Source organism: Hylobates moloch, unplaced genomic scaffold (genome assembly GCF_009828535.3).
Source record: "Hylobates moloch isolate HMO894 unplaced genomic scaffold, HMol_V3 SCAFFOLD_7, whole genome shotgun sequence".
NCBI lineage: Eukaryota > Metazoa > Chordata > Mammalia > Primates > Hylobatidae > Hylobates > Hylobates moloch.
The window spans coordinates 113,531,201-113,558,831 of NW_026652282.1; positions in this window are offsets into that span (position 1 = coordinate 113,531,201).

Here is a 27,631-nt window from a genome sequence, read left to right on the forward strand (position 1 = left end):
GCTGAGCAAAAAATGATCAAAAAGTTGGTTCTCTTTTATACAAAGAAACAGAAGAAGGAAACTTGAACTTTAAATTATCTCATCTGTCACTTTCTATTGATTGAGTCTTGCTCATTAAGATAAATTCCAAGCGAGACTATCATTTTTATCTTTTGAGCTCTCCAGAAATGTATGCCTTTCAGCTGTCTTGCCTGCCTGCCTTTCTTTCTTTCTTTTCTTTCTTTCTTTCTTTCTTTCTTTCTTTCTTTCTTTCTTTCTTTCTTTCTCTTTATTTCTTTCTTTCTCTTTTCTTTCTTTCTTTCTTTCTTTCTTTCTTTTTCTCTTTCTTTTCTTTTTGCTTCCTTTTCTTTTGCTTTTCCCCCATACATGCAGCTTCCAAGGAGGAATGAGACACTGTATCTTATGGTCTTTCCCTTTTTAATTGAGTTCCTCTGGAAATGTATGTACCTGCAGTTTAACACCTGATGCGCACCTACAGATATACCCAAAATCAGACATCCTTCTTTTCTCTATTTTGTATATCATATTGATACAAGAAGGGTATGTGGCTTCTCTCTGACAGAAGAGAACCCAAACACAACTCTACCATAAACCAACTGTGGGATCTTGGGAGAGTCATTTACTCTGATTCTTAGCTTCACCATCTGCTGAAAAGTAAATAATAAGGAAGACAGCAGGATGGCTAAGTGAGACTTTTGGCTGGTTCCCACTAACTGCTTTCTTCTGACTTAGTTTCCTTTCTCTCCTATCACGCTGTGGCTCTGTTCAGTAGGTTATTTCAACCTTCCTCCAATAATTAATGCTGATATGATGTGGACATTCCTAGTAACTGGCAGATATCAGGTGCTCAGTAAACATAAATACACCCATCTCTCCATTCTGTTCTTGGCAAAGTAGCTAGAGCTGGATGGTAAAAAGCTGCCCCCTTGTTCTTTCCCCTGCCCTTCATTGCTAGGGATAAAGTGATGGGACAAAGCAGGAAACATTCATATGTTCAAATCAACAATTCAGGGCCAGATAGACCCTGTGTAAAAGGGGAAAGTCAGAAGTGGACCTTCATTACATACCTCCTTCCCCACCTGTGGAATTTCCACTTCACCCCTGTGGATTTACTTCCCTACTGCCCCTACCTGTTGGCTCAGTACGCTCTTTTTCCCTTCTTGCACCATATCAACCTTCCCCACTCCCAATCGATGATACTAATGTGTGGGTGAGTGATAATCTCCCTCTGTTCATGGACATTTGCATATAGATCAGAATCTTCAGCTAAAACCTATCTTCCTCTGCATGTGACATCTCAGGCATCCAACAGTGGGAGAAGTGCCTCCATTCCAAAGGTCTTTTCTGGAGTGCTGGAAGTAGAACTGTGTAATTACACACCCACAGGAATAAGCCACCACTGCCAGCCTCTTGAACTACAGACATGACCAACCATTTCTCTCTCTCTCTCTCTCTCTTTTTTTAGACAATCTCACTCTGTCACCCAGGCTGGAGTGCAGTGGAGCAATCTCGGCTCACTGCAACCTCCGCCTCCCGGGTTCAAGCGATTCTCCTGCCTCAGTCTCCCAAGTAGCTAGGATTACAGGCGCCCACGACCATGCTCAGCTAATTTTTTGCATTTTTTAGTGGAGATGGGGTTTCGCCCTGTTGGCCAGGCTGGTCTCGAACTCCTGACCTCAGGTGATCCGCCCACCTCGGCCTCCCAAATTGCTGAGATTACAGGCGTGAGCCACCCCACTGGGCCCCAACCATTTCTCAATGGAAATTGTCCAGGTAGTTACCATAAATAAGAAAACCTTCTAGGTCCCTGTCAGTTTGAACAGCAGGGGGCAGCAGAGAGCAGTTTGTCAGAGACACGGGCAGAACAAATGTGGTTAGATAAAATGATGGAAAGAGTTTGAAAAGAGGTTTAAGAGACGACAGACTACAGATGAGAGTAAGGCTGATGCCAAGAGAACAAACAAAATCAGAGGAACAGGTCTAGGACTAGGGCATTGAGATGATTTGGATGTGTGCCCCCTGCAAATCTCGTGTTTAAATGTAATCCCCATTGTTGGAGGTGGGGCCTGGTGGGAGGTGTTTGGATCACGCCCAGGGGCAGATCCCTCATGAATGGCTTAGCGCCATCCCGTTGGTGATGAGTGAATTCTTGGTCTGGTACTTCATGTGAGATTTGGTTGTTTAAAAGTTGTGGCACCTCCCTGCTGTCTTTCTAGCTCCCTCTCTCACCGTGCAATGCCTTCTCCCTCTTAACCTTCCGCCATGATTGTAAGCTTCCTGAAGCCCTCACCAGAAGCAGATGCTGGCACCACGCTTCTGGTACAGCCTGAAGAACCACGAGCCAAAATACACCTCTTTTCTTTATAAATTATCCAGTCTCAGGCATTTATTTACAGCAACGCAAATGGACTAACGCAGGCTTGAACAGACAGCATGGGAGCTGGGGGTGGGGAATAATGAAGGGATCTGTGTCCCCAAATAAGGGCTCTAGGAAGGAAGTAAATCATTCTTCAAGAGACTAGAGCAGCCCTTCTCAAGCTTTTGCGGATTGTGAAAATACCTAGGTTTGAGAATTCGATGAAATCAAGGGTCTTCTCCAGAGAAAAGTAAACATGAATGATAAATTTTGCAATAAAACTCAAGGGGCTTTCAGCTCCCACCCCTGTCCCACAGATAGATTCTAAGTCCAAAATTAATCTAGGCTTCAGAGAAAGTGAAAGCAAAGTCATTGATCATTCAGGCTGCTTGTCCTCCTGGAGGTGTGGACCTGGGACTGCCTTCTCAGTAGAGAACGGACCTAGGCCTGTCTTCAGAGTGACTCAGGTTTGTACTGGTTCTAACAATCCCAAAGTAGCCCTGGGCTTTGGAGTTTATCAAGGATCCACATACACAGATTTCAGTGGGACCCACTGCTACTCCCTACTGCTCTCCACTAGCTAACATGTTGACATGTTCCTAAGTGCTCAGGGCTTTGCATTCCTTACCTAAATAAGTTGTTACAACAAAAAAAAAGGTACTCTTGTTATCCCCATTTTAAAAAATGACAAAACTGAGGTTAAACCACTTGCCCAGGTTCAGAGAGCTGGCCAGCTACAGAGGTGGTGTATTATTTCGTTCTCACGTTGCTATAAAGAAATACCTGAAACTGGGTAATTTATAAAGAAAAGAAGTTTAGTTGGCTAATAGTTCCACAGACTGTACAGGAAGCATGAAGCTATCTGCTTAGCTTCTGGGGAGGCCTCAGGAAACTTGCAATCATGGAGGAAGGTGAAAGGGGACCCAGGCTTTTTACATGGTAGAGTAGGAGCAAGAGAGAGGGGGAGGTGGTATGCATTTTTAAACAACCAGATCTCAAGATAACTCACTCACTATTATGAGAACAGCACTGAGGGTATGATGCTAAGCCATTCATAAGGGACCACCCCTACGATCCAATCACCTCCCACCAGGCCCCACCTCCAACACTGGGGATTACAATTCTATATTAGATTTGGTTGGTACACAGATCCAAACCATATCAGGTGGGATGGGCATCCAAGTCACTCTGAGCCCTAAGTCTTGGGTATTCAACATGATCTATACTGATTACCAGGTTCAGCTCAAACTTCAGAGCTTTCAGAACAACAGTTAAGCATAATTATATGTAGAGACAATATTCTGAGAATCAGTTTCAAGTCTTTACTTCTGATGAGTGGGGAAGAGCCTGGCCATTGAGATCTTTGTCCAATGTTTGGTTAGGCAGGTGAGACACCCACCTGGAGTAAGCAGGATTTTCTCACTTTCTCCATCTCTCAGTTAACATTCCACTTCTTTAAACACATCAACCTCAGATGACTACATAGGTTTGTGAGTACAAAAACATTTCCACTCCAAAATCCATGCAACTTATTGAATAGTGTAGATAGACTTTCTTCATCTGCCTTGTTATGTTCTCCTACATTTTTTTTTAAGACGGTGTCTCCCTGTGTGTTGCCCAGGCTGCAGTGTAGTGGCACGATCGTGGCTCACTACAACCTCTGCCTCCTGAATTCAAGCAATTCTCATGCCTTAGCCTCCCCAGTAGCTGGGATTGCAGACACTCGCCACCATGCCCAGCTAATTTTTGTATTTTTAGTAGAGACAGGGTTTCACCACATTGGCCAGGCTGATCTCGAACTCCTGACCTCAAGTGATCCACCCACCTCGGCCTCCCAAAGTGCTGGGACTACAGGCATGAGCCACCACCCCCGGCCATGTTCTCCTAGATTTTAATTGACAATGTGTACCTATTAGAGAGATTGTTTTAGAAAAGAGAGATCCCCTGTGGTGTGGTGGTGACTGACTTTACACTTCCCTACCATCATCCTTTGCAGTTTCCTCTCCACTTGAGGACAGAGGTTTAGATCTCTTAGTTGATTATGTGAACAGGTGGCAAGAAAACATGGGTTCAATACCTGCTGCAGTAGTTGGCCTATACACACAAAAATCAATTTCTTTAAATAATTTTCTTAAAACAACAGGTGTTTGTTAACTTACTTCCTGAAAACCCTTACAGAACAGAAAAAATATGAACACAGATAGCAGGCATTTTACAGAATAACGAAGCCAGATCCTACATCATATAAATAACAGATTCCTGTGGGTTAGTTTAGTTTGTCTTCATATACAAAACTCAATTACCTTCCCTATTGTTCAATCTGCTGTCATCTTAGATACACAGAGCTTTTCACCAGTTGTATAAAGAAATTGGATCAAAGTTTCCTACAATTAAATGAAAAATAATTAAAAATGATGTTTCTCAACTTCCCTGCAATGGTGTGGCATTATGGCTGATGTCCATGAAATATTCAATGTGATGAGTTTTGCTATACTTCCTATATTAAAGCAAAAAAAAAATTTTTTTTGAGACGGAGTCTCACTCTATTACCCAGGCTGGAGTGCAATGGCACGATCTCGGCTCACTGCAACCTCCACCTCCCAAGTTCAAGCGATTCTCCTGCCTCAGCCTCCTGAGTAGCTGGGACTACAGGCGTGCACCACCATGCCCAGATAATTTTTGTATTTTTAGTAGAGATGGGGTTTCACAATGTTGGCCAGGCTGGTCTCGAACTCCTGACCTCAGGTGATCCACCCACCTCGGCCTCCCAAAGTGCTGGGATTACAGGCGTAAGCCACTGTGCCCTGCCTAAAGCAAAAATTTTTATTGAGACAAACTTGCTCTGTCACCCAGGCTGCAGTACAGTGGTGTGATCAAGGCTCAGTGCAGCCTCACACTCCTGGACTCAAGTGATCCTCACACTTCAGCCTCTGGAGCAGCTGGGACTACTAGCTAATGCCACCATACCCAGCAAATTTATTTTTTGTGGAGACGAGGTCTCACTATGTTGCTCAGGCTGGTCTTGAATTCTTAGGCTGAAGCAATCCTCCTACCTCAGCCTCCCAAAGTGCTGGGATTACAGGCATGAGCCACCATGCCCAGCTTATATTAAAGCAAATTTTTAAGAGATTTTTATTTATTTCTTATAATTACCTGAAATCATGAGAGTGTCCAGTCACTCTGACATTTTTCCTCTAAGATACAGTTTTCTCAGCAGGAAATAAAAATAATTAACATGATTTCCTTACATGTTTCTGAAGAATACAGTGGTCTCAATGATATACTCTGCAATGACATACTCTGCTCTCTGGGCATGCAATGTGGCAAAACAGCTACCCATACAGGGGAATTGCTTCCTACAATACTGCAGTACTCAAGGAGGAGAAAGAAGAAAAGAGGAGAGGGGAAGAAGAGGAGAAAGTGGAAGAAGAGAAAAAGAGATGGGAAAAGGGAGTAAGGAAAGTAGGAAGTGTGGTGGGGGAAGAAAATTCTTGAGTTGAGAGCAGCCTTGATAGGTGTGTGTGTGTGTGTGTGTGTGTGTGTGTGTGTGTGTGTGTGTGTGCATGTGCACACCATGCCCAAACTGACAGGGATATTGAACCTGAAATGCACTAGCTGAAATGCGGAGCCAAATGAGTAATTAATTACCCAAAAGAAATTAAGTTTTTAACCAGAAAAGAATGAGACATCTTAAAGAGGCAGGGTTTAGTAATTTCTTCATCAGTGGAAATGGGGACTCATGAACAGGTTGAGATCAGTTATAGAGAAAGTTACATTGCTACACAGATGAGTTACTCGAAATCACAAATCTGTGACAAGATGCCAACCCCTACAAAATTTCCAAGTGGTATCAAAATGTTTGCATGTCTTTGGGAACTTCCTCTTAATCTACAATTGAACTTCATGCAATAGTAGTTTTGCAATACATTATCAGCTATTATGTGAAGAAAGTGCTTCATGGATAAAGAAATATAGGAAAAGCTGAGTTAAATAAAAGAGACAGGTATTTGTAATTGCAGGGCTTCTCAGAATCTTTGTCGCTAATTGACATTGTTCATCTCCCATAGGGGGACATAGCACATTATAAAAAGTTTCTCGCCTAGCAATTCCATTTTGGGTATATACTCAAAGAAATATAAATCATTCTACCATAAAGACATATGCACGCTTCTGTTCATTGCAGCACTATTCACAACAGCAAAAACATGGAATCAACCTAAATGCCCATCTGTAATAGACTGGATTGAAAAAAATGTGGTGCATATACACCATGGAATACTATGCAGCCATAAAAAAGAGTGAGATCATGTCCTTTTCAGCAACATGGATGGAGCTGGGGGCCATTATCCTAAGTGAATTTATGCAGGAACAGAAAACCAAATACCACATGTTCTTACTTACATAAGTGGTAGCTAAACAACAAGAACACATGGACTCAAAGAAGGGGACAACAGACACCAGGGCCTACTTGAGGGAGGAGGACAGGAGGAAGGAAAGGATCAAAAAACTACCCATTGAGTACTATGCTTATTACCTGGATGACAAAATAATCTGTACAACAAACCCCTGTGACATGCTGTTTACCTATATAACAAACCTGTGCGTGTACACCTAAACCTAAAATATATTTTTTTAAAAAAAGAGTTTCTTGGCCAGGTGCAGTGGCTCAAGCCTGTAATCTTTTGGAGGCTGAGGAGGGAGGATCGCTTGAACCCAGTAGTTCGAAACCAACCTGGACAATGTAGTGAGACCCTCTCTTTACAAAAAATTTAAAAATTAGTTGGCATGGTGGCATGTGCCTGTAGTTCCAATTACTTGGGAAGCTGGGTCAGGAGAACCATTGGAGCCCAGGAGTTCAAGGCTGTAGCGAGCTGTGATTGCATCGCTGCTCTCCAGCAGGGGCGACAGAGCAAGACCCCGTCTCAAAAAAAAAAAAAGAAAGAAAAAAAAGAGTTTATTTATTTTTTCTTTTTTTCTTTTTTGAGACAGAGTCTCACTCTGTCCTCCAGGCTGGAGTGCAGTGGTGCGATCTCGGCTCACTGCAACCTTTGCCTCCTGGATTCACGCCATTCTTCTGCCTCAACCTCCCGAGTAGCTGGGACTACAGGTGCCTGCCACCACGCCCCGCTAATTTTTTGTATTTTTAGTAGAGACGGGGGTTCACCGTGTTAGCCAGGATGGTCTCGATCTCCTGACCTCGTGGTCCGCCCGCCTCGGCCTCCCAAAGAAAAAAAGAGTTTCTTAAACATACTTGTCAGGGAATTCATTGTTCACAAAATGCCTATTAATATCTCATTGATCTAGTAGTCCCTGAAAGAGTTTGGAAAATATGGCTTTATAATTTAAGGTGCTTTCTAGGGTATCTAGACCTAGAACACAGAGGGGAAAAATGGGGGTCCCTAAAATCGTCAGTGGAGCTCCAAAGACAAATGTTTCCAGCTTCTCAAATTTGCTTTGACTGGCCCAGGGCTGGTCATAGTAAGAACTTTCTTTTTGTTTTTTCTGAGGGTAGTGGACAAACTTCTGACTGACTCCGCTAAGTACAGCATCTTTTCAGTCTTCTTTAGCAGGCCTAGCTGTGAACAGGGATTAGGCTGGGTCTAGCCCAACACTTTGCAGATAAATCCAGAGGGCAAACAGCAGTGTCCTCCAAGCCACCAGGGGACCCCAATCACTTACATGATGCCCAAAGACTGCAGCCTAAAGTCATAGCTCCTAGACATTTCACCAATAATGGACGGTTAGTGGGACTTGGAGGAGGGGGAGAAATGAATCCAATGAAAGTGGCAGAGAAAGGGTCTGTCAGTTCTAGAGTGAAGGAGTGTGATTCTTGGAATATTTTATTTTTGTTTTTGCCATAAGAATGATGTCCAGGTTCAATAATTTTAACAGGGGCCTAGGTGTTGGCTGAGATCAAAAGCAGAAAAATTCTGCCATTTCACACTTCTGTGACCTTAAATCACCCCCATATTATTGGGAAAGTGATATTTACTCTAAAGCCTCTTTCTTGTGCTTTTCCATGAATGTGGAGTGCCATTCTCTCCTGGAACAACTAAGTTTCTGTCAAAATTCCAAAATATGGAAAGTTTGGTAATGGAGTGTTAGGTTAGTGGAAGGTAATCTTTCTGCCCTCCTGAAGGTCTCTGATGTTTCCCATGTAATTATCTTTGACATTTAATTGAAAGCATCATTTTTTTTTTTTATAAAGCAACCCATTTGAGCCCTTGGTGGTCACTTAAGACCTACTTCATTGCCATCTGGCACTCATCCAAGACCAAGATTATGTAGTAGCTGTATGGTTCAGCTCCATCTGCTATAGACATCTATTGATTTTGTGGTTATTGGGGAAGTGGTGTCTTATTCGTGTTTTCAAGTTCCATCTTACAGTGAAGGTTCTTTGGCTTTCCATGGTTTCATAGCTGCGAAATCAATGATGACTTCAGTAGCACTGACAATGTACTATATTTTTGAAAAGAAAATTGAAAAATTATTACCTGATGGATGAGAAATGGTTTTGGCATTTAAAAACAGAAAATGCTTCTCCATATCTCTTCTAAATTATGTCTGATGCTGACATTAGCATTTATGTAATTCATCCAATTGTGGGAGCCATCATGTACTAATTCTTAACAGAAGTAAAAGCTGTTACAGTGGGGAATAACATTCCTTCAAAAGGCTTCATTTCAGTCCTCTTCTTCTATGCATTTTGTATCAATTCCATGGTATTTAACTTATTTTGCTTTAATTCTGTTCTGGCAAATGCTGAAGAGGACATAAGGGGGCACCTAGAATTAAAGCCGAAATGAACGAGACAGTAGGCCTTAGTCCAAACATTTGCATTCATTCAGGAGAGGCTTAATGGGCAATATTGAAAGGTATCAGATTTCTTTTTGTAACGAGGGCCAAATCTTCACTTAACAGAAGGCAATTTTGATAAATAGAGAAACAAAATATAAGGCTTAATTTTGGAGCAATCTTAACAGAAAATTATAATGTGCCTATCTGTGATAAGACCAGAGGAAAGCATCATCCTACCCCAGTTTCCCCACAGTAGTTGGTTTGGAAGGCTAAAAGCAAAAAGCTCCGAAATGTCTGCAAATGAAACTGAGTACATGTTTAGGAGCCGTCTTTCCACAGTAAAGACCCGGGCAGCAGGACCAAATCCCATCAGCTCAGTCTGAAGACAGGGAGTGGTTCATGCTCATTAAGCTCACCAACCTGTCTCTACCAGGAGAACATGGTGGCAGCCAGGGTTGTTGCTAAGGTGCTCTGGGTACTACATCAACAAGGGTCATCTTGCCAAGTTGAAAACAGGCAGATGAGTATTGTCAGTGATGGGAATAGTCCATGCAAAAGAAAGGAACCATCAAAGAGTGCATTCTAGAAATAGACAAGTACAGTGTGACATAGAGTAGGTGACCAAAAAGGGTCCTAAAGGGAGTCTGGGGCCATATTTTATAGAGCTTCTTATGCCATACTGAATTTGTATTTGGTTTTGGAGAAAAGTAAGCCCTCGGGCAAAGAGGAGAGCATTCTATAAATGGGGAAAGACTGGCAAGATATCCTTCTTCCTCTTCTCTCCCTGGGGATTCATCAGGACAGACTTAGATCAAACACTATCACCACAGATTCTGTGAGACTCTCTGACCAACCCCACCACTCTACACACACAGACACACTCCACAGATAATACTTCCTCCTTGACGTTCCCATTTCACCTCGTAATTGCCTTTATCCTGCACTTAGAGCAATCTAGTGTGTGAATCTGTGAACATGCCTGCTTCCTCAACTAGAGCATGCATCTGCTGAAGATCAGGGTATGTGCTTTATCTATCTCTGTACATTGCCTGGTGCATAATAGGAATTCAGTATATGTTTGCTGGATGAAAGACATTTTATTCTATTTTCTGCAGACAACATAGCAGGCTCAGAGTTTGATTCTGCTTACATAAAGAGGGCGTAGTGTTAAGATTTTCCTTCTTAATACATTAGGAGGATATGACCCATGTAGTTCACAACCACTGATTTCTAGTCAGTTGAGATTTGTGCAAAACTCACTAAGGGTGAGTTGTGTTTATTATTTGTTTGCAGTACATTACAGCTAATGCTTTGGTATTCAAAATCCACTGTACTTTTGCCTCATTTAGTTCTAAAAAAGAAACCAGGAAATATTCTTTCCTCTTTAAGTAATGGACATGATGAGCCAAGAAAAATACATTAAAGAACACATGCATTCACTTTTCATTGGTCTTAGATCAAAATTAGATGTTTCTCCCCCATTATCTCATGAAAGCATGTGATTTATAAAAGAAACTGAAATGAGTGTCATTAAAACTGATTACCTTAAGTGAATGGTGATGTATATGTGGGTATACAATTGTGATTATAATATTAGAGAAAGTAATCTAATGAACAGTGGGATAATGTGATTTTGTGGTGTTAGTAAAAGACTAAAAGCAGAGCCCCGTGGTGAAATCACACCTGCTGATCTGAAACAGGGCCCGAATGGGAACCAGGGACAACAACTGTCTCGGCCTCAGCCCTCTGATGCCACTCACAGGTGGACAGTGCCCTCAGGCTGCCCCAGCTGCTCAGAGTCCTCTCTACCCCAGATTGCGGTAACAATTCTGAGCCTGCCTGTCTTATGCAGAAACCAGGAGACAGAAGAGCGCGCAGAACAGGAAGGGGAAGGAATGTTCTCTGAGAGAGGAACAGGTCTGTTGAGCACACCTTTCCACAGATGCACCTAACCCCCAACTGGAATAACTGTTGCTTCCTCCTCTGCTCATTGTGTCTCTGATCCCTCCCCGTCCTGTGAGCTCTGGCTCCTGCTGCATCAGTGACCTTCCTCCTCCTTGCATATCATCCCTCTCTCACGTGATAGTAGATCCTTCACCTCTCAGAGCTTCTCAACCCCCAAAATCCTTAAATTGCATCATCTTTCCTCTCTGCTTACCTTCCACACCAAACTGACAGTAGACGCACCCCATCCTTGCTCCCTCTCCTTGCTCACCCTTCCCTGCCTCCTTTGCCCTCTGAGTCTAGAGCTGACGCCCTCATCCTTCTGGCCTGCTTTCCAATGACATAAGGGAACGTCTCGGTAGTGAATGCCACTTCCTCTTAGCAGTTCTCCTTCACATCTCACCTCTCAGAAGCATTTGATGACTGCTTGGAATTCTCTTTGCATTTAGGATTTCAATATTTACCTCCTCTGACACCATTTCCCTAATGCACTCCTCAATTCCTGCCACCTACATGTGGGTGTCTTCAAAACTGTCCACATCTTGCCTCTCCTTTCCCTCGCAGATGTTTTCTTTTCCCATGACTTAGATGACCTGGTATCACTCTGTGGTTGGCTCTCAAATCTGTGAATCCAGCCAACCATGCTGCCCCTTGCTCCTCGCTCCTGCTGTCACACAGACAATCTTCCCTCTTTGTCATTTGCCTTCTGCCCCTGTGGCATAGTTCACTGTGGTGCCATGCATTTCACTATTATGGTCCAAAGTTAGAGATTCAGATAAAAACAGCCTCAACATCCAGCTCTGCCACATACTTCCACTCTCACTTTGGACAAGTTTCTTCACCAGTCTGAGTCAGTTTCCCCATTTGTAGAAGCAAAGATAATGCTTCATCCATGCCTCCTGTCTTTGTTGTGAGAATGAAGAGAATCCATGTAAATCACCTGGCCCATAGTAATTGTTCCATAGGTTTTAGCTGTTATTATTAATGTACTCAGTAGATATTTATTGAATAAGAATGAACTATGGTGATGCTTCAGGTACTATAATAGGAAGATGGGAGGAGGGCATGAGGTTTGAAGACTTTTGAGCCTCCTCACATCTTATAGCATGAAGTGAAGGCCCCTTCTCCAATGTGGGCCAATCTAACCCAATGAGAATGACTAACCTTTGTGAAATATTACTTTTTAAAATTGCATGTAAGTAATATAATCATCCTTCTGATTAAGCTGTTTATTCACTGTAGCCTACTGTATATGATCCCCCTTATGAGGTGATTCCAATCTTTGTAGATTACTTAAACGGTGATATAGTTTGGATATTTTTTCCTGCCCAGTGCTTATGTTGAATTATAATTCCCAATGCTACAGGTGGGGCCTGGTGGGAGGTGTTAGGATCACGGGGGCATATCTCTTATGGTTTGGTGCTGTCTTTGAGATAGTGAGTGAATCTCAAGAGATCTGGTCATTGAAAAGTGTGTGACACCTCCCCCTCTCACTCTTTCTCTCTCTTGCTCCTGCTTTCACCATGTGACGTGCCTGCTCCCCCTTCGCCTTCTGCCATGATTGTAAGCTTTCTGAGTCCTCATCAGAAGTGGAGCAGATGTCCAGTGCCATGATTCCTGTTCAGCCTGCAGAACTGTGAGCCAATTAAACCTCTTTTCTTTATAAATTACCCAGTCTCAGTTATTTCTTCAAAACAATGCAAGAATGGCCTAATACAATTACCTCAATGAAAATTGCACAAAAGAAATGTGCTGTCAAAGAAAAAAATCACCATTTGATTCTCTTGAAATTAAAATGCCCCTCTCCAACTCAGCCAGGTTACCTTTCTGGGATATAACAGGCTTTTTCTCCTAAGTAGGTTTTTCACACAAATCAAGGAGTCACCTCCCTAAAGAATTTTCCCCCAATGTGTGAGGGAGTCAGCACTTTGATTAGCAATTTTTCATTGTTTCTTGACTGCTCTGATCTGTTCTTAAGACTACTTTTAAAAATAAATTTTGTTTAGAATCATTTTATATTTACAGAGAAGTTGCAGAGTTCCTGTATGCTTGTCATCCAGTTCCCCCCAATGCTAACATCTCGCATAACAGTGGTACATTTGTCAAAACTGAGAAATTGGCATTGATACATTACTATTATTAAACTACAAACTTCATTCAGATCTCACTAGTTTTGTCATTGATGTTGTTCTTTTTCTATTCCAGGATCTGATTCAGGATACCACATTGCATTTAGTCATCATGTCCTTTTAATAAATATTCAGCTGATAGTGAATCATGCTCAATCATTAACTATCAAAAGGTTCTCTGCTGCATGACAGTATATAAAACCTGTGAAATTAAAAGCGAGGTGGAGAAAACTGGCCAAGATGGAACTTAGACCAGTCATCCAAATAAGCAAAATTAGTTGGAAAAAAATTTTTTTCAGATGGTGTCAAAGTGCAATGTTAAACATTTTGTTTCTTTGTCCTTCCCGCATCCCAGAACTTTCTTCAGTTTGTCTCTCCAGGAAGGATGAGCACCTCCACACTCAAGCTTTGACTATGTTGAAGCTACATCATTGATCATCAAATCAGAAGAAACAAGGAGTTGTTTTAGTCTTCACTGGAAGCACACCTATGTGACCTTGAGCAAGTGTATTCAGCCATTCTTGGTCTCCCTTTACCCATCTGTAAAATGTGTGGTTTGTTGATGGCTGGTCTGTGGATCTGTTGCATCAGAATCACCTGGAAAGCTGTTGAAAATGCTAATTTTCAGGTCCTAGCCCACTCACGAATATCTTTGCAGTTGGGCCAGGGGATCTGTAGTTTCATACACACACAGACACACACGTGTGCACACGCACACACATACATACAGAGTCACTCCCAAGTGATTTGGATCCACAGCAGGGTTTGGGACACACTGGATTAAACAATCTTCCTGCTTGCCTGAATTCAGAGGCAAAAAAAAATAGCCCTAGGAAGTATACTTTAATAGGAGGCCAGGAAAAGGGATCAGCCTCTTTGCGGAAGCAGGTTTGGTGCTTCAGGGAGCTACCAAGACTATCCTCTTAAGAAACAATCTCCACTTGCCAGGCTTCTCTTTCATTCTACCTGGGCATTCAGTGTATAATACATATGTAGCCTACAAAGTCAAAGAACTGGCTTTCTGTGCATTTTATTTAAATTGGTTTTAAGGAAAGTGGCTAAAGAAGAGAACTGAGGTAAATGAAAGTTTCACAAAGACATTGAAATTTGAGTAAATGACAACTTATCTTTGTTATATTTGAAGTTTCTGAATTGATTACTTTTCATTCCCTACTTGGAAGTACATAATATAAAAAGGAAATGATTTCACATGATATAGTAAGTTAATCCACTTATTTTACTTGCACTCTGCCTTTTAAGAAACCCTCTTAACTATATTCTGAGGGCCAATAAATAACGAGGAAATATTAGCAAGCTGATTTTGTCTGTGATTTCTGCAACTTTCTGTTTTAATTGACAGAACCTCAGAGCTGAAAAAAGGAATCATATAATCAAGACAGATTATAGATCAAATAATTTTATTAAATGAGAAAACTGAAGAAAATCAAAATGCAAACAGGCAATACCATTATATAAAAATTGGACTCAACTAATAATTAGTCACTCCACATCACAATTGTTTGAGGCACCAATTTTCCTGCATTTTACAGATAAAGAAACTGAGGTCAAATGCACAAGATTTCATAGAGTAGGTGACATAGAAATTCAGTCCAGGTCCAAGGTCTCTAATGCCATGTTCCAGAGATGTTTTTAGCAGGCGTATTTATGAATCAGAAAATAGTATATAAATGTTTAGGAAATACACTACACATCTACTTGATGTATGCAGTCAGTAAAATGGATAAGCACCCTTACATCCTGCAGATGAGAGAATAAATTTATACCATTGAGCCAGGTGCAGTGGCTCGTGCCCATAGTCTGAACTACTCGGGAGGCTGAAGTGGGAGGATTGCTTGAGCCCAGGAGTATGAGGCTGCAGTGAGCTATGATTGCACTGCTGCATTCCAGCCTGGGCAACAAAGTGAGACCCGCCTCTTAAAAAAATAAAAATAAAAAATAACTGATACAATCATTCCAGAAAGCAATTTAGCAATCTCCATAAAGTGTCTTTTCAAAGTTCATACTCTTTGCCCCAGTAATTCACTCTCTGGGAACTTATCCTAAGGTAATAATCAGAAATTTGGCAAGAGGCTTATTTGCAAAACTGTGCATTAAAACAGTACTTAAAAAAATGAAAAACCTAGAAGGAAACTAAAGGTTCCAAATTAATGAGTTAGATAAGCGATAGCTCTTTATATGCTATAATATCACATAAATACAAAAAATGGTGTTTTAATGGTGTAGGAAACTGTTTATAATATTTTAAGGAAAAAGGCATGATCAAAATATTGTATGTATACTATGATCCCAATTTTGTTGAAAGAAAAATGTGTGCATGAATAAAGAAAACAGGACTGAAAAGAAATACATTAGCATATTTAAAGTGTCTTAAAATGTAAAAGAGTGTTAAGGTGGTTCTCTCTCTATGGTGAAATTAGAGTTCATTCTTTAGTCTCTTCTTTGAGCCTTTCAGAATTTTGAATTCTCGTTAGTAAGAAACAAACCACTTTTATGATCAGAAGGAACACAATGTAATTTTTAAGAGAAATGAAAACTGCAGATTATAAAAAAGTAATAATAGAAAAATCCTATGATATGTTTAGTAAAAAAATAAAAATTGCATACACAGTAGAGTTTGTGAAGATATGTACATAAATAATTATAACTCTGCAGAGGAAGGATTAGATGACAGCACAACAAAATTTTAAAGGTGTTTGGGTTTAAACGGCAAAAATAAAGTGAATCTCTTCTATAGCTTTTTATTTTCAAAAATTGTATTAAGGCCGGGTGCAGTGGCTCATGCCTGTAATCCCAGCACTTTGTGAGGCCAAGGCGGGCAGACCACCTGAGGTCAGGAGTTCGAGATCAGCCTGGCCAACATGGTGAAACCCCGTCTCTACTAGAAACACAAAAATTAGCCAGGTGTAGTGGCGCATGCCTGTAGTCTCAGCTACTCGGGAGACTGAGACAAGAGAATCACTTGAACCCAGGAGGCAGAGGTTGCAGTGAGCCAAGGCTGCAGTGAGCCGAGATTGCGTCACTCTACTCCAGCCTGGGTGACAGTGAGAGACTCCATCTCAAAAAAAAATTTGTATTAATATGATTTTTAAATAATGTTTACAAGTTCCTTCATCTTCCCTGCCACCCCCATCCCCAATTCTCACAACCTAGGGTGCTGTGCAGCTAAGAACACACAAGCTGTAGAATCAGTCACAAGTGAGCTCCCACCTTGGCTCTGAAATTTACTTGCTGTGTGTCCCTTGGCAATTATTTTCTTTGAGAAACTCGTATGAAAAATAGCATAGCACCTGGCTCCCCAGATTACCAGGATCATGAAAGGAGATGATGGATGCTAATTGCTTAGCATATTTCTGCTAGAATCACTAGAGCTTTGTGGCCATTAGAGTTGGGGAGCTTGAGGAGTCTGGGGTTTTCACTAGCGTGTCTTCGGCTTCACTCTTGATCTTACTTTGCCAGGCACCAGAAAAGTAGGGGTGAAGTTGGCAGGTCTTCTGAACCCTGCTTGTAGCATGAGAAAATTAGTCAGTAGTCTAGAGAGGAGAACTTGGATGAAAACATGTTCTTCCTAGTCCCACAATGGATGTCTCTGTCTTGGGTAACCCACTTGGAACTCAAAGTGAATTCCAACTTTGGTCAGTGTGCTCAACCTTGGGTTATTGAACTTCAACTCAAAGACGTGTTTTTAATCAATGCCTTTCCTTCTTCTAAATATACACGCTTTTAAGGAATAATGGCGGGTGCTCAGATAGGGCATGGAGAGGCATACATATAGACACACACAAGGATGCCCGCCAGTATCTTTCTGCAGGACTTCCATTCTGTCTCGTGGTCCATCATTCAATTCAAGCCTTTGGGTCAACTCCCTGACTCTCCTAAAATGGAGTATTAATGTGTATTCAATCACATGTCAGTGTCATGCATTTGTTAGGGATTTCCTCTAATCAGATAGCTAGGAATGAGGTCTGGGGGAACATGAGTTTTGAAGACAAAGTAATTTCAAAATTCGGGACACTAGCTGAGTCTAGTCTAAGTGTAGGGTCAAAGGCAAGGAGGTAAGGAACTCATGGAGACTGCCCAGCTCTGTGCTGGTAAAAAGCAGCTACCTTCAGTTCTTCATTGCCCTCAGCTCTAAAATGGCCCAGTGGTTCAGGCCTTCTCTGCCTCTTGAAATCACCATTATTTTTTAGCATTAACAGATACTAGTGGTTCAGGACATGAGGTCTAAGTCAGTCACACATGGACTCCAAGTCAGAATTCCCATCTTAGCTGTGGAACCTCAAAGAATGTTTTGAAATGATGGCACCTTCTACCAAGAAGTGCTGGAATGGTCAAATGAGATGTTACAACTAGGCAACAGCACAGGTTCTGGCACTAAAAAAGCCCTCAATAAATAGGAACAAGTATTATTCTACTCCTTGAAGTTACTTGTATTCTTAATGACTTCTGCAGTTCCAAAATTCCTTGCTCTCATGGAAAACAAACATGCAACCTTCTCTCTGATCTGTGGAAGTTGACAGTGCATAGAAATACTAGCAGCAGCAATTCCTGTCTCAGGGCTTTCTGAGACCATGGTTACTCACATAACTCTCTCATACAGAGCCAGGCTGAACGAAGACACCAAACACTTGGCTATCTTTCCCCATCAGCTGGGGGCCAGTGGAACTGGGCATTGCAAGCCTTATCTGAACTATAACAAAAATTCATTATTAGACTCTCATTACAAGCGTAGGGTCAGGCGTGGTGGCTCACACCTGTAATCCCAGCACTTTCGGAGGCCAAGGTGGGAGGATCACTTGAGCCCAGGAGTTCGAAGACCAGCCTGGGCAACACAGGAAGACCCCGTCCCTACCAAAAATTAAAAATTATCCAGGCATGGTGGTGTGTGCCCGTGATTCCAGCTACTTGGGAGGCTGAGGTGGGAGGATAACTTGAGCCTGGGAGGTCTAGGCTGCAGTGAGCCATGATCAAGCCAGTATACTCCAACCTGGGCTGCAGAGTGAGACCTTGTCTCTAAAGAAATTAAAAAAATGAAAAATAAAAAATGAGCTTAAGTCGATGTTCTGAAATGGAGTCAGATTAATAGTAATATCCTAAATGTCACTGTCATCTGCTAACCTAACACTTCAGTCCCTTAGAAACTCCCCACCACCCAGAGCAGCATTTCAAAGAATCTCTGGGGAGAGGGGCATACACAATGGGAACACTATGTTGGTTGGTGCATAAGTGAAGATAGCTGGGTAAAAATGGCTCGCAGTCTAATGGACAACTCATTCCTTAATGCAGAAAAGGTAGTAATAGGGATATAAATAAAGTTCCAGCTGCTATAGGAGACCAGGAGAGGAGGTTATTTGAATGCTCCAACAGGACATGAGACACAGCAGCTTGGGCCCCTCCAGCTCAAATGGCAAGAATAGAGTTGCTGACACCTGCAGCCCAAGATATGTATGAAATCCCAGGGAGACTTCCATGCCCGACCACCCAGCATGGCACATCTATAAGATGGACAGACTGCCACAGTGTTATTCTCCTTTCCCATGGTGGGAGATTTTAATGACTATGATAATAAGGCAATTGGATGAAATGTGTAAACTATGGTAAGCTGTACAGAGAGGACATGCAATTTTAGTAAATTGGAAATTTTATACAAGCAGTATTAAGAGTATTAATTTTTAAGGAACACATATGCAAAAAAATAATCTTTCACTAGCTGACCTCTTTGGATTCTGTCCTTACAGGGACTTTATTAGACCAGGCAATATGGTATAATGAGAAACACTTCAGACTCAAGGGACCAACAGTCTACTGCAGATGTGACAAGAAGTGAACTGTGTACCCACTCCTTCCAGTCCAGCTTCTCATGACTTCTGGACGGATCTTCAGCAGAACCATGTGAAGTCTCTGCTTCTACCATACCCTTAGCAGGATCAAGAGATGCTTCCACCACACCCACAATCTCCAAATATGTATTCGTGGCCTTCATGAAGTGGTCAAAAGGATCACTTCTCATAGGGCGATATTAGATTACCTACTGCCTTTCTTACCTTAACAAGGGGGAGAACTTCCATCCTGGCTTGGCCTGGAGATCCTATACCCTGCCACTGACTCCCCATCCTCAATACATCAGTTTATATAACTCAGTTTTGCCCTGGAACACTGCATGATGTACCTATTAGAACCACAAGCTTCCTTGGTCACACTTGTATTTATTGTGAATAATAATTTTAAAAATCTACAAATGGAAGCTTTACAATAACAACAAAATTATTGGGAAAATATAAGTATTTCATAAAACCAAAAATACAACTCCAAAAAATCCAAAGCAACACACCACAGGTGCAGAAACAAGGGTAGCTCAGGAGGATTAAACATTAGATCTTCTAAATAATGTTCTCTGTACTAAGACAGCATTAATGAGACCTAGCAAGCCATCACTCAGTCTTGCCATCTAGTTCCAAACTCCAAAATTAAGAGGTTAAGTGTTGAGATAGGTTCAACTAGAGTGAGGCGACAAAGATCAAACCAAGTAGCTATGGCCAGTGAACTCAGTCACCACAGCAAATAGAAGGATGTGTGTGTAGTGGATAGTTCACAGAGAAAAGATTCCTGCTGGACAGACCAATCAGCCTGAGACTGTCATCCCATAGGATACAAATATACTACATATCATATTTTGACATCTGCTGATATGTAAAATTCCAAGGTTCCTTGTGTAAGCACAAGCACACATACTGTAAACAACAAAAACAACCCAAAGTCCATGCCAAGGCCAAACCAAAGGTACAGCACACCGAGGGCTGATGTCACAGGACCCCTCTTTGATTTGAAGTCCTCCAGGTGAAGTTTACGGCTTCTGTAGAACTGCTGTGATTATTTGAGATTCAGAAATCTACAGACTGAAGGTTAATCTTTTTTGAGACAGGGTCTCACTCTGTCACCCAGGCTGGAGTGCAGTAGTGCGATCTCGGCTCACTGTAACCTCCTCCTCCCAGGCTCAAGCGATCCTCCCATCTCAGCCTCCTGGGTACAAGAGCATGCCACCACACACAGCTAATTTTTTTATTTTTTGTAGAGACTGGGTATCGTCATGTTGCCCAGGCTGGTCTTGAACTCCTGGGCTTAAGTGATGCACCTGCTTCAGCCTCCCAAGGTGCTGAAATTACAGGCATGAGCCACTGTGCCCAGCCTGAAAATTAATCTGAAACACTGCCAATGTAAAATATTACATACAAATTGAAGAATCAAGGCAAAAATAATTATGTGGAAGCTCTAAATGGCATTTCCCATTTCTGCAGTAGAAACATTCTTCTCCCTGAGTTCTAATATCAAAAAACATTTGAGGGGGAACATTCATTTGTTATTTTGGGAAGTTCTGTGTTTGACTATGAAGCCAGATTCCTAGACCCATCTATTCTGGGCCCTGAAAGAGAAGCACAGGTGCTTGGGTCCTGCCTAAAAGTACATTCCACATGCTGTAGATCAGCACTTTGACTATACAGTCTGTAGTTTCCAAGCTCATACTATAATGGAGTCTATAACAGGTCTTTGCAGCTTTCCATAAGGCTGCATAATAATACCTGACCGATGGTATAGATTGAGAAAAATCAGTGAATAGCATTGGGCATCAAGCCACTGCTATTCTTTGATCAAGTTGTTAAGAAGTAGTACAGTAGTACACTAGGTGTGAATATTAATACGAAGGGCAAGAGAAGCTCAGAAACCCCACCCCAATCCAATGTTAGGTGGCCTGTCTGGCAGGACTCATTAATTCTTATTATTCTTCTTCTTATTATTGTTAGAGACAGAGTCTTGCTCTGTTGCCCAGGCTAGAGTGCAGTGGTGCAATCTCGGCTTACTGCAACCTCTGCCTCCTGGGTTCAAGTGATTCTCATGCCCCAGCCTCCCAAGTAGTTGGAATTACAGATGTGTACCACCATGCCCGGCTAACTTTTAGTAGAAACAGGGTTTCGCCATATTGGCCAGGCTGGTCTCGAACTTCTGACCTCATGTAATCTTCCCGCTTCGGCTTCCCAAAATGTTGGGATTACAGGAGTGAGGCACCATGCCCTGCCAGGATTCTTTGGATAAATTATCAGATAAAAATTCTTATATTGTGATATTGGAGTAAGCACAACAGCCTGAGAGTGAGAGTACAAACCCAAATCCAGAGGCATCCAGAGGAGATCATTCAAACTGCCATTGTGTCTCACATGCAGAGAAAACAACTAAATTACCCCCCACGTCAATCATCCTATAGCCTCCTAAGTTCTTCAGAGATGTTTGAATCAGTCTGTAAGCCAATAGAATGCATGGATACAACAAATCCTGTCCAGTGGAAACTGATAAAATTATCCCTAAGTTATCCCATCCACCAAGTCAGGGCTTGAGGTAGATCTGAAGTAGTTCACGAGTAGATAAGAGTGCATGGAAAAAACAAATTACACATCAAAATCATGGGGAATCCCAATTATAATTGTTTTCCTTTTAACTACTAACACAAGTACCCTGAAATTGGCTCAGGAGTGTAGATATATCAAGGTATTCCCCAGTGGCAGCCCAACAGCATAGGCAGTCTGACAAAGAAAACTGGACTCCCAGAAAGAACATCAACAGAAAAGTAGGACCAAGACACAACCCCATGAGGGTCACATTGCCAATTTTAGATGCAGGACCTGTGCCTCAATTTAAGAGGCAAAAAGAGCCCCCGTGGCTTCTACTTCATCTCCCTATCATGGTGGCCTTTTGCTCCGATGGTCAGAAAGTCAAGGTGAATTTTCACAAATGCTTAACATGTAATATGCTCACATGTTCGTTTCTATTATGTTTTAGATTATATTAATGAACAATGGATGACAAAAATGTGGAAAATATTTGGAGGAATCTCAAACTCCCTCCACATAAGTTTTTCTAAATGTGTGTTGAGTCTTGTACTCCTGGACAGCCAGATATATGTGAAAAGAACTTCAACCTGGCCGGGCACGTTGGCTCACACCTGTAATCCCAGCACTTTGGGAGGCCAAGGCGGGCGGATCACTTGGGGTCAGGAGTTCAAGACCAGTCTGGCCAACATATAGTGAAACCCCATCTCTACTAAAAAATACAAAAATTAGCCGGGCGTGGTGGCACATGCCTGTAGTCCCAGCTACTTGGGAAGCTGAGGCAGGAGAATCCCTTGAACCCGGGAGGTGGAGGTTGCAGTGAGCCGAGATCGCGCCAGTATACTCCAGCCTGGGCGACAGAGCAAGACTCCGTCTCTCTCTCTCTCAAAAAAAGAAAAAGTTCACAAATACAAACAACTGCATATATTGTGTAAAACTCTAGATGAAGAACCCAAGATCTAAAGATTGTATACTCAATCAATTCCTATATTCCTCAGTATCATAAATTCCAAGAATTGTGTGTAACATCCTCTTCCCCACCCCGCACCCCCAACACAAAAAATAAGAATGACAATGTGTCCACCTCATTTAATAAACATCCTTCAGGTTGTGTGCATAATGTCCAAATTCTTTGAATGGGTTAAGTACTACATGGCAACTTCCCAATTTCTACATTTCATGCTGCTGCAAACTTTCACCACAGAGAAATTTAAAACTTTCTCATTGCTGATTAAAAAATTTAAAGCTCTCAATTTAAAGCAAAGCAGCCAATATAAATTTCTTCACATAGGAACTGAGATCCTCAAAGACTGTTATTCACAGTTTAAGAAACGTATCATATCTGAACAATTTATATTTTGAATTTTATATCCCCTCCTCCAAAATGACATTTTTGCTTGGACGAGATTCCCAAACCTTCAGTTGATAGGTTCAAAAGAAACAAATAAAGAAAATAAACTATTTTATAGCTTATCTTCAATATTTTAAAATTTAACAAAGTTTTGAATTTTTCAATACTTTGAAATATTAAGGATCTTCAGTATAGCAAAATTGATTTCTAAATGGTACTAATAAGATTTCACAATGTTACACAAAGCCATGTCATGAAAATGAAGAACACAGAAAGTAAAAAAAAAAAGTCTCCTAGAAATTACTACTGTTATTAGGTTGCTTTATTCTCTTCCAGACTGTTTTCTACACATATACTGACTCTATCAAAATGGGATCATACCATATTAGCTTTTCTAAAACTCCCTATTTTTATTTGATATTGCTTAAACATTTTTTCAGTAACATTAGATATACATTTGCTTCACTTTTAACCACAAAGTAGTTTTCCATTTTCTGGCCATACTGCAGTTTATTTAACCATACCTATTAATGAACAGTTGCAAACAGCTAGAGCCCAAGAAAAGCCAAACTCTGCTCTCCATAACCCAGCAAGTAGTTATTTTAGAGGCTAAGTCATTTCTAATGCTGAAGCAATCAAACACTCTACCAGTCTTTTAAAATGTCTTCAACCTCTCTCCAACCCCTGGTTGTCACCTTCTCTTTCTTACCCTTCAGATATTTTTGAAACCTAAATTATGTTCCTATCATCCACTCCTCCATTTACCTCTTCCCATAAATCTCAATTATTCTCTTACTCTGAAGTGCTTCACTGTACATGCCAAATATCCTGAATTGGAAGAGACATGGCCAATTTATTTTAAAGAAAAGCATCAGAATTTTTTCTTTCTTCTTTGCTGCTATAAGGCAAGAGGATATTTCTTTCTAATTCCAGAGCCTATGTAGCCCCCTAGTTCCTCCCATCTTTCCACAAAGACAATAGGTGGTAAGCACCTGACAAATGCATTTATAATTGCAAAAATGCTCCCAACTGTGTAACTTTAACATAGCTATACACAGTACTCCATTCACCTTATTTATTCATAGCAATTCTACAGGAGGCGGGGGAGGTGGAGATGGTTAATGGGTACCAAAAAATAGTTAGAAAGAATAAATAAGGCCTAGTATTTGATAGCACAACAGGGTGGCTATAGTCAATAATAACTTAATTGTACATTTTTAAATAATGAAAAGAGTATAATTGGATTGTAACTCAAAGGATAAATGCTTGAGGGGATGGGTACCCCATTCTACATGATATGTTTATTTCACGTTGCATGCCGGTATCAAAATATCTCATGTTCCCCACAAATATATACACCTATTATGTACCCACAAAAATAAAAAATATTTTTTTAAATCAGAGCAATTCCACAAATATTTTATAGCAGACACCTGAGTCACAGGATGCCTATAAGAGATGGCACCCCCACCCACAACTCAGACTGATTCCTATTGCTCTTGTTTGGCTATCAGTCTCAGATTTTAATGATCTAAATTCTGTACCTCACACATATCCTTTCATGTTTTTAGCGTGGACACACTGTCTGTCTGGGTTCTGACTTTAGTTTCAGCCCTAGACCATGTCAATGGGCTTATTCTCATCTCTACATATAGAACATATGGGCCACAGTGCCTCATCCCAGGTACCAACATCAAGCCCCCATGCCCCAACCTGGGGCAGTCTGCACCTGGAAGGCCTCCTTGCTTTCAAGGACAATTTGGATGCCATATACTATCTACAAAATACTTTTAGTATCTACTTTTGGTATCATATGATAATCCATTCAGTCTTTGCTTCAAGAGTTCACAGTTGACTAAAATCAAACTATAAAGTATATGCACAGCTGTAATCATAATATAGAAAAAAAGTATCTGTTTAGTATTTTTTCTGTTCTCTTAGATATGCCTACGTAATCATCATCTCAATCATTAATAACGGTCAAAAATGCTATTAAGCCCCTTCTTTGACTGGGCTTTTCTAGTTTCTTCCATTGTCTTTGAGAAAGATAGTTACTATGCTCCATGCTTCTAGACAAGAAGCATCATGTAAGTTCTTACTAGGAAACACTTGCAGGTGATTTCATTTTTAATGAACATACACCCTTTTCCTTTCTTGACCTGCTTCAATAAAGTGGTGCTGGCAATGAAACAAGTACATTTGTGAATGGGTTGCAAAGCCACAAACCCAACTAACCTGCTCCTGGTAACCCAGGCAGTTAACTAATTAGCCTTCAAATGCGAACTTTGAGTAAGACTTTCTGTGGTGCTTGAGAAAGAGCTCCAGCAGCCGAATTATTAGAAGGGAAATATGGAAGAGCTGCAAAACATGAAACAGCCTGGAACAAAATTGTTGTTAAGGAATGTAATCGATGATTGGTATGTATATGTCTTGAGCAGAAAGCAGGTACACAAATGGGAACAGTTTTGGGGGAGATAAAGGAAAAAGAAGGAACAGATTCCAGTGCCATCCTCTCAGATAAGGATATGATTCTCTGCCTGCTTTTTGTGACAATAAATCGTATATATCACTAGCTCACCTATTAATATCTACTTCCTTTTGGAATAGAGCAGAAAGTCTTAATGCTACAAAGACACATCAGAGTCAGTCAGTCTAGTTCAACACCCTTATTTGACATGTGAAGAAACAGGCCCAGAAAGGGTGAGGTGGCTTGATAAAGGACCTAGTCAATATCAGAACTAGAGGTGAATGAGGTTCAAGTCTCTTGACATCTAATCTAGTGCACTTTCTCTATAAAATTCTTCCTCTCAAAAAATCATATGGCACATGTAATCTGCAGCATCTTTCAAAAAAATATCAATTCAAATATTTTTTTTCTGTTTAGATATGACTCCTCTGGCAGCAAATCTTTTACCTTTTGAAACTGAAAAGTACTAACTGAAATTTCACTTGGACCGATTCACCAGAGAAATCACATTTGCATCTGCATGTTGTATATATAATGTAAATAGATTTTTATCTTTCTGTCTTTGGCTTAGTTTGATGCTTCAGTTTGGCTGCACTCATCTGTAGGCACCAACTAGCAGGAAATGCTGGACTTATGGAAGGAATACACCATGCCCTGCAAGCAATCTGAAGTCATGGCAACCTAGGTCCATTGAGATGGCACCTCACTCTGTATCAAGAACAAAGAGACTCTAAATAACATTCTGTTTCCCATTCATGATCATCGTGGCAGCCATGGAGTAGCCAGAGGTCACCCATCTTTTACTATGTCACCAAATTAGACAGTACCTAAAGACTATCTTATTCTAGAAACTCCTCTGGAGGGGAATATGATCAGGTATCAACATAGGTAGCTTCAGACAAGAAAAAGGAAACTGCTGCAAAACGGACAACCCTCCCCTACATGCATACTGCCAAAGGGCCAAATTTCCTTCCCTCACACGGGCAGTTTTTATGGGTACGTGAACTCAGGGTTCCAATTTTTGTAAATAGTATAATATTCCCCCAAACAAATTACAAAATCCATGATTGACCCTAGCTGAAGTACAAGTAAAAATGGATCATTGGTTACATGGACATTTATGAACTGATCTGAGTGCAGCAGTCCTAGGTATAGCAATGTGTTTACAGAAATATGAATCCTCCGTTGAACAACAACAAGAGTACAAACACCCGTCGTCATTCCCTTCATTTTTGATTCCCCACACCTGCAGTTCTGGGGACCGCTACTGCTATACGCACAGGGAAATGGAATTATTCCCCACTCTCTGAGGGAGTTGCATTCCTGATTCCCAAGGGTAGGGTAGGGTGATCATTTTGAAGGCTGGGTGTTTGTATGTCAGCAAGCACGTATATTCATTTCAGCTTCCTGAAGCATTTATGAACAGAGGTTAGTCATATTTCAGCCACAATATGGGGAGATAAGACAGCCAGGAGATCTCATAGGTAGGTTGTGAGGAATAAATAATGAAAAAGCACTTTGTAAAATATGAAGTATGATCTTAATGCTCAATGGCATAAGATACGTTACTTTACCATTAGCCTACTTTATCACAAGCCGCCTGGAAGGGAGGCAAATGCTAGATGTCCTCATCACAGCCTCTAGTTATGGATGAGGTCATAGAGAACAAAGTAACTTTGGCTGGAATTGTTTCATCTAAAATAAAATCCGGTCATTAAAATTTCTCAGAAACATTCAGTTCTTGGGGTCTCATGACCCCCATTTACTATTTGAAATAAACCTTGTAATAAGGTATTAATAAAAGCTGATTTAATCCATTCATTTCATCCGGAAAAACACCACTAACAATGTATTGATTTTTTTTTCCTTCATAAAGAAGGCGACATTACCAGGTACTCGAGCCTAGGATAGTCTAATAAAGAGGCAGAACACAGAGTTAGAATTGTAAATTCGAGCCCCAAACTTGCAATTCATTTTGCAATACTGAAGCCAGGAAACTAACGCCACTTTGAAACACTGGTATATAACAGAGAACTGAGACCAAACTATGTATACAAGGCTGACACCATGGAAAAATTGAATAAACAAAAATTGGCATAGGCCTATAGCTTCTGAAAAACAAGCAAACTTTCTTGCAAAGCTGAAGATACAATGTGAATAAGTGCTTTCTCTTTTTTACGGAATTTATAA